Raw genomic sequence first — 9,205 nt, 5'->3', positions numbered from 1 at the left:
TAAGGACTCATTCCTGGTGCTCTGTGTTCTATCTCGACTATAGGGATCAAGATCTGTCATAGAGCTCAAGGCATAACGTTGAACTGCTCCGTCGGGTCAGAATTACAGGATTTGTCGTACAAATTCCAAGTACTCACAAAGTCCCTTCATGCTTCTTGTTGGACTAATATATGTCCTGTAATGTTCCCTCATGGATGACGTCATCAGTTCAGTCAGGTGTTGAGGACATTGTCGCTGAGGCAATCAATCTATTGGCAAAAGTGGTTAAAGCTTGAAAGTTGATAAGATGTCTACCATAAAGATATTGTGTCACAAATTAATAGAGTAATTTTAAAGAAAGAAAACTAAAATCAAAGTTATTAAAGAAAGGTTATATTTGAATACACTCTTGACTTTAGAATCAAATTAAGCCAAGTGTGTGTGTCTTTGACCTCTGCATCACCACATGAATGCTTACTGAGATGTATTCTTTATGAATATGTTGCACAAAGTCTTTTAATTTGTTTTGACTGGCAACGCACTTTTTTGGACGCTTTTTTCGTGAATCCAGACTCTGAAAGCAGTCAACGCTTTCTGCTTCGACTGCATCTGTAAAAATCTTCTTTCTTCTCACAATATTATATAAACAGCAAAGAGAGTTAATTTATAACGTCGCAGAGCAAATATGAACCTGATCAGTCAGCGCTTTAAGAGTTGGCTTATGTTTGAACACCGCCATCTAGTGGCTCCAAGAGGGAGCGCACCTCCACACACACGCATTCTGGGTAAATGAAGCGTGTAACTCACAATGGTCAGGGATTAGATGAGATTCATGGTCAAGAACCAGTGTTTTCATAACACAAAGCTTCAGCTTCATCATTCGATCAGCAGTGAATCACAAATACTGACTCACATGGATGCTGTTGTTACAGAACAAATAATACGTTACTTTTACCCAAGATATGATCAATCAAGAAAAACAAGGCTACTATTATAGAGGAATTATTTTTGTAAACGTCATTTCAAAATTGAAAACATTCTTAATTTAAAAAAAAGTTTCGGGGATCTAAAAATTCATGCCTGACCGATTTTCTATTCATAATGGAAGATGGAACTCGGATTTTTGTCAATGTTCTCATTAAATACGGCGATTTAAATTCTTACCAGGTATGAAAGTCGGTTGGTGAAATTTCAACAAACTAAATTAACTATTTAAAGTTGTATAGTTAATGGGGGGAAATTATAGATGGACCTTGAGTTCTACTTGGTTGCAGTAAAATGTAGGCAAAAGAACATTTCACCCCAGTTGGGCTCACATTTTTGGTCCAAAGCAGTTGCGTATGACCTATTTTTGTTTTGATTCAAACTTTAAAGAGAGTTGCTTTTGGTCTATAGACAGTTCTGATAAAAGCAACTTTTCGCGATACACAGTTCATATAAAAGCAACTTTTGGTCTATGTGCTTGTGGAAGTTTGAATGTTGATAAAACCATGTTCAGTCCAGTGACCAGGATGTCTGACATCACGTAGACATCAAACGATCAATAAGATAACAACATATTGGTAGTATTGATCAAAACAAAAAATGATTGACTATCAGCAATTATTTTTAATATCCTTGTTTCAGAAGCTTGATTGAACCCTAGAGAAGTAGCGTGTCTCGTGTCAGAGTGGGTCATCGATGCTCTGCGTGAAGTCTTCCCCGGTTTGCAGCCCGTAGTGCAGGGTGTCTTTCTGGGCGGCAGCCCAGAACATCTGCGGGCAAGAGAAGCGAGCGGCCCAGTGGCCCTGAGGGTCCACTGTCACCACTCCGCCCAGCCCACCCACTCTGGACTCCATGTAGGCCAGGCCTAAATCACTGGCAGCCTCCACCGACTGACCTGAGACCAGGCGGGAAGAAATAATGTTAGTGTTTGGGGTGAAGTGTTCATCCAGAAGTCAGTGCAATATTTAGAACAAATCACCTTCTGCAGAAACACTGAGTGTGTGTGTGTGCGTGTGTGTGTGTGTGCGTGTGTGTGTGTGAGTTGGTGTTACCTTGCTCCATGTGGAACAGGATGAGTCTGGCTAGAGTAACCTTCATGATGGCTTCTCCGTGGCCTGTGGACGACACTGCTCCCACCTGGTTGTCAGCATAACCTCCGCTCCCTGCACACAGTGACAATTCTTTTCCAGGATTTTTATTTTATTTTTATTTTCTCCCTTGTAGTTTGAGCTAGAAATGGAAACATGCATGTGATAAATTCGATGTCAGAAAATTAAACCTTTTGCGACACACATTTTTCCAACAGAATGCCTCCAGCCCTTCTTTTTCCAACCCAGCTGGTCAGAGGATGCAATTACTCATCTGTGTCACTAGATGGGAGAGAGCATCTGCACGTGTGTGTCAGAGTGGCCACTGACTCCAGACTGTGGAATCACTCTTTTACCGTCAGCAACAGATTAGACAGGAAGCGGCCAGACTCCTCCCCTGCTGCTCGTCACTACACAACCAACGTTTGCTCACTACAGCAACAGTGGGGTTATTTGTGTGGCTCTGACATCACTTCGATGAATTGGTCCGCATCAACACTGGTTTTTCAATTGGAAGCCCCCCGCCCCCCCCCCTTTTGATTGAGAAAGGAACGTGTATTTCATGCTCGCTCCACAAAGGAATCAAAGGTTGCCCCTCGCAACGGGTGTCAGCATTGTTGTGCAGCATGTTGTCCGAAACAAACACAAGACCGCACGGTTCGCTATGAACCGAGCGGGCTCTCCTGACTAACCTCACAACATTTTAATTCTTTTGGCCAAGGCCGTCCACAAAGCTAAAAACACCTCCATATTGTTTCAGTAAGACTCTCTCTCTCTCTCTCTCTCTCATCCATGTATTTTCAGTGTGAGAACTGACCGATGCAGGACGTGTCGCCCACCGTCCCTCCATCTTGTTCACCAACCCACGGTGGAGGTTGCGCATGCCATGTTGCCCTCGCTGTCCACCGCCACTGCTCCGACCGTGCCCATCTTGCCCTGCACAGACACACACACGGGGACGGGAAGAAGGATTGGGAAGGGTTTTTTTCTATTTTTTGGGGAGTTTTTCCCTGATCCGATGTGAGGTCAAAGGTCAGGGATGTCGTACGTGTACAGATTTATTACATTTATAATTTGTGATATAAAGGCTATAGAAAATAAACTGAATTGAATGACTTCATTTTCGTCGAATGAACACCGAAGGTTGTGACCTGGTAACCGAGTTGTAACCGGCGAGAAGCAGACGAAGAGACACCTTTGCTCGACCTTTTCTCTTTATCATCTCCATTGTTGATCCTGGAGCTCATTAGGTTCCACAAATGCCTCACTTTCTCACAAATATTCGCTCAAGAGGTTCTGAGATTTGAGGAGTGTATTTAGTTACGTCCAGGGGCTTTATGTTTAGCCACACACACACACACACACACACACACACACACACACACACACACACACACACACACACACACACACACACACACACACACACACACACACACACACACACACACACACACACACACACACACACACACACATCTTGATTTGTAAAACCTGCCAACCTTAAGGATGTTCCAGTCGCATAAATGGTACCCCCCCCCCTCCAAACCCCCCAAAATTCCGACCTGCTCCGCCGTCACCAGACTAAACGAGTCACACGGGTTTCATCTCACATTTGGCTCTTCCCGGTGTCGGTGCCGGGTGCCCGGATCTTTGTCCAGCGCATGCGGGAGTACTCGGTGACGAGGGACTCGGGGGGTACCTCGGGGACGCCCATGGACCGGGCGAACTGATTGGCCCCCTTGGCTGTCAGACACACGTGACTTGTCTGGAATAGAGCATCACAGTTCCCATCAATAAAACACGTAGAAACTAGTCACCTTTTTTTTTATTTTTACGGATACTGCTTAAAGAAGACAAACTGCGTGTTATTTGTTGGTGTCTGTGCCGTGACCATCCCAGGCGTACATGTACGCACCTTGTCCATCACCAGTCTTGCCAGCTGGACGGGGTTGGCTATGTTGCGCACAGCAGACACAGCGCCACTGCCAAGCGTTTTCCCATCCATGATGATGGCGTCCATCTCCACCTCCCCTCTGATATTTAGCGCCGACCCACGCCCTGGACGTTAAGAGATGGTTTGACAAAGAATATCTTGGGCACGGAGGTGACATTTGGCCGAGCCCACAAAGCCTCCAAGACGTAAAAGCATTCAAGAGTATGTGGTCTCGTTGGGTTTAGTTTAACTGTTGCATCATATGGCTATGGAGAGATTTACATTTTGAGGGAAAGGTAAAGGGCCCATTCAAGACATTTCTGTTGTTGGGAAGATTTTTGTCAAGCTTTGTAATCTTCATTTTCATTTTTGACTTTTGAGAGGTTTGCTGCAGTGTTTCTTTTTCTTCCCTCCACCAAAATGTATTTTAAATCCCATGTTAGCAAATATGAAAAGCATAACTTACATTACATTGAAAGAACCCTACCATGTTTTCTTTAGGTGTGCCTTTATGTTCAAATGTGAAGTGTAAGCCTTTATATGTTAAGCTATGTGGAAAACATTATGAAAAAAAGGGTATGTGATCTATATATATATTTTTAATCTGGCCATTGCATTAAGATATTTCTTGGATACAAGTGTTTGCATCCAAACAGTACAGTGGTACTGAACTAAAACTAGAACTCAACTCTTGGCCCCTCTTGGATCCAAAACAAAATATGACACATCAACCTTCAGCATCATCCAGTCTAAGTCTCAAGCAGCACATTAATGCCTAACCGGTAATCACAAGAGCTAACAGGCACATCACCCAGTTTACAATAAGACTATCATAAGTTAGTAACAGTGTAACATCTAAACTAGAGTATCGAGAACAAATATATGCAATCAGGAAATATGTTGGACATTTTTTGGCAACCAAAGTGTTGGACCCAATGACAGACAATATGACGATCTCTAAGAGCTACAATAAACAAACTAGAAATAAGTGTATTGGAAAGTATTATTAATATTGCAGCAAAGATGGAATGCTACCGCATGCATGTGAAACCAAACTCATGCAAATGGACCCGAAACACATGTAGAACATGTGCAAAGCATTCAGATGTTGATGCAGGGAAGAGGAAGTGACTTCACCTATATTTAAAAATGTTTTTTTTTTACATTACCTGCATTGAAATATGGGTTGTTCTCCAGCTGGCTCACGGCCTCCACCACGGCGTCCATGCTGCTGCCCCCAGCCCGGAGGACGGCGTACCCTGCGCGGGCTGCCGAGCACCCCCCCGACTTGACCTTTTCATCACGCTCCTTCGGGACTTGAGCCGATCCTCCGTGGACCACCACCACCGGAAACATGTCGATCACCTGGTTGAGGTATGAGAGTTTAAGCTTCATTTATTTTCTGCATTACTGCCAACACGTGCTCCCAACTGCCTCTGTCTAAACCATGAATAATTACATCTACCTGTCTAGTATGTGATGGTCTGTTTTTGAGCGTTTGAATTTCTTTCAAAATGATCTTGGGCGGTTATATTTGATTTCTGGCATTTTATTCAACCTTTTTCCCTTTTTTTATGTTTTGATTCAATTCAATTTGGGGTGCATCAGCAGGGTCATGTCAGGAGGCATCAGACACAGCCAGGTCTAATGCACCCTATGAGACGGGAAGTCACAAAGACTCCGGGGAGGAAGAAGAGTTAGTAATGTGTGATGGAGAGATGGAAATTCATCCATAAAGAGAGAGAAGAGGAGACAGGTGCTCAGTGTATACTAAAACGTCCCCCAGCAGCCGATAAGCCTATAGCAGCATCTCTAGGGGCTGGACCAGGTAAACCTGATTCAGCCCGAACTATAAGACTATTAAGGAGGAAAGTCTTCAGTCTACTCTTAAACAAGGTGACTGTGTCTGCCTCCCGGACTGAAGGTGGAAGCTGGTTCCATAAAAGAGGAGCTTGATAACTAAAGGCTCTGGCTCCCATTCTACTTTTTAAGATTCAAGGAACTACAAGTAGTCCCGCATTTAGTGAGCGCAGCTCTCAAGTGGGGAGATATGGTACTACAAGCTCCTTAAGATATGATGGAGCATCACCAATCAAGGCTTTGCAGGTGAGGAGAATAATTCTAAATGCGATTCTTGATTTTACAGGGAGCCAGTGCAGAGCAGTTAATACGGGATTAATGTGATCTCTTTTCTTAGTTTTAGTGAGAACACGAGCTGCAGCAACTGGATTTGTTTGCATCTTTTTGAGACAAGATGTCCCTTTTTAAATTAACATGAAATGTAACATGAAAAAATGCAGTCCTTGAGATTTGCTTCAGATGGGGATTAAATCACAAGTTTACAGTGGTGCTGGATGCCAGGACAATGCCATCTACAGAAACCACATCACCAGATAATTGATCTCGACTTGAAGCATTGTATAACATCTGTAAATAAGCTTTCCTTGTATCAGCTAGTGAATAATCACGCACAATTCAGAGACAAACACAAGTAATACATGTCTTGTTTCGTCTCGCCCCTTATGTGTGTGCATTGAGAGTATTATCCAGAAGTAACAGTGTAACACAGATTGAAAGAGCAACCTGCTAACCACTGACCCACAGTGGCTCTTCAACAATTAGTAGATTGGGACTATATGTTTTCTTGCTTAGTGTTAATGTGCTCTTTAATTTGACTGTTTAGCTTTTGACTTTGACTCGGTCACGTTAGCCGTCCGCAATTCAATATTTAAAAACACAAAAACAGCTTGAGTGCAAGTTAAACACAGTAGCCTATAGAGTTTTTAAAATGTTTTGCTTCTGCTGAAATATCGACATTTGAGATAAAAGTGATAGGCCTACAGAGAAACTTCCCAGAATTAAAACGCATTTGAAAGGAGAAGGAGGGGGCGGAGCTTTCCAGAGTAACAGTGAACGTTGTCATCGCTGTTTTTTCTTCTTCTATTGACTCTGACAGTCAATTCACTTGAACACTGGATTTTCAATACTGGGGAATTAACTCTAAATATTTACATCAACACTGGGGACTATTTACTCTTACTATTGTTGTAATAACTAATATACTTTGACACTGAATTTTTAACACTGGGGAATTTACTGTGTAAAACTGTGTAGCCTAAGTAGTTTTAGGTTTTAACTTGCCTGGGTCCAGACCTTGGAATGCACCGATGCTTTTCACTGGACAGGAGGGGGTTTGAAAAGTTGCTCTATGTAAAGCTATCTATTATGTTAGAAGACAAAGGAAGGGGAGTACAAAGTTCAATATTTACCTCTGAGACGTGTCATGTGTCCTTTGGACCGGAGTAAAAGCATGTGGGCCGGCATCCGCGGATACTCGGTTATGTGAGCCGCGGCTTGAAATGTAATGCACTTCTATTCACGGTGTTACGGTACGAGGGCTTGCGCGGCCTAAAAGTATGGAGATAGACCCATTTTTTCCAATAATTTCTCCACTTTCATATAAGAAGTCAAAAACAAGATATTTGTGGACATTATATAAATTAATATTATCGTAAAAATTTAAGTTAAAGAAAAAATGATATTCATAAAATTCAAATATTTGAACTTTTTTTAAAGCAGATCATTAAAAGTGTATCTAAAAATGGCACTGCTTTATTGTTAGTGATGACCTCTGCTATGCCCATGATTATTTACATGATATTAAACTTAACAGATATTAAGATAATTAAAGTTAAAGTCACCTCAAAAGAAATACTGATATTAATACTTTTCCAATATTTTAAAGCAGATTATTAAAAGTGTTAATTAATATGATACTGGTGTGTTGTTCATGATAACCATCTGTTATGCTGTTTTTTAAATGAGACTTCACTTTACAGTTTTACAGAAAATAAGAGTTAAAGTCACCGTAATAGAAATAATGATATTCTGAATTTTCCAAGACTTTAACTTTTTTTAAAGCAGATCATTCAAATTGTTTATACAAATGACACTGCTATGTGGTTCATGATGACCTCTGCTATGCCCATTATTATTTTCATGATATTTTACAGTACAGATATTGAGGAAAAACTAAACAAAATAAAAACATGTTGCAGGAACGTCATGGCAGTGTAATTCTTATGTACACTTTTAATGATCTGCATTTAATAGATAATTATGAATATCAGTATTTCTCCTGTTAAACCCCACAGCCTCCACATGTGGGGGCTTAACGGGCTGATTAGACTGTCTAAAACACTATAATAAACATGAGTAAATATATTCATGTTGTACATCAAATTAAAGACGACAACTTGGGCGATAAGAATCAGCAAGCCATTTTAACACAACTCAAATACCATCTTCCAATAATCATTTCAATATCATAATCATAATTGTGTCAGCCACTTAGAACGTTTGAACTAGCGACACGTAGCTCCGTGCTATCGTAAGAAATTAGATATTATAAAGCAAGAGAACTTCACACAGATTCTAAATATTTTTTACAGAATCCTTCTGCACCAACGCATCATGGAGATATGAGCCAAAGAGCACAGCCACATTAATCGCTTCAGAGATTTAGAGCCAGCAAATGCAGTTTACCCTTGCTGATTAGAAGAAGAAAAAAACGAGTTGCTCCTCGGGATTCAAGCTGTGTTCTGTGTTTGTATTTTCCTTTTAAAAACAAGGCGGACCTTTGGGGAACACGTCAAAGTCAGCTGTCAGGAAGTTCAATTTCAGCAAATCGGATTTCTTATTTAAAAAATGGCGACGCCTTTCTGTCTCCTATTGGCTCACAGTGCTGTCAATCTTGTATTTCTTGGTACCAATCGATTATATTGGCATTAAGGGTTCCAAAGACCTGTGGCTTTTTAAAATCCACCCTTCCCCGGCGGAGATATCTGCGTGCGCAACAGCTGCCTGTGATAGATCCAAAAACGGCTTTACGCGCAGCACACAAGCGCACAGCACCACTTTTGTTGATCGTTCTTTCATCTTTGGTTTCTGTTTTAAAGCCACAAACTGATGTATTTGGATGTATTGAACACCAACAGTAATCTACAAGTGAAATGTATATAATATGTCTGGTACATGAGAAAAGTCAAATGGCACAGATGGTGCCCAAATGTGCCCAAATGCACATTTTAGAGACCTCGCCTAAATTCTCTTGACTAAAAACTCTCCAACTATTGTTCTGCTTTATTTTTTTCTAAGCCATACTTCACATAGAGACTGTTCACAGGTTGTGTTATTATCTGGGTGATTGTAGGCCTTT

General features: G+C 41.3%; 1 pseudogene; it reads right to left on the bottom strand.

Annotated features, from left to right (window-relative positions):
* Positions 1 to 1,638: 1,638 nt before the first annotated feature.
* LOC130207509 (isoaspartyl peptidase/L-asparaginase-like) lies at positions 1,639 to 8,582 on the bottom strand (annotated as a pseudogene).
* Between the last annotated feature and the right edge of the window lie 623 nt (positions 8,583 to 9,205).

Source organism: Pseudoliparis swirei, chromosome 17 (genome assembly GCF_029220125.1).
Source record: "Pseudoliparis swirei isolate HS2019 ecotype Mariana Trench chromosome 17, NWPU_hadal_v1, whole genome shotgun sequence".
In the NCBI taxonomy this organism is placed as follows: domain Eukaryota; kingdom Metazoa; phylum Chordata; class Actinopteri; order Perciformes; family Liparidae; genus Pseudoliparis; species Pseudoliparis swirei.
This window is presented reverse-complemented; position numbering and strand designations above follow the sequence as displayed.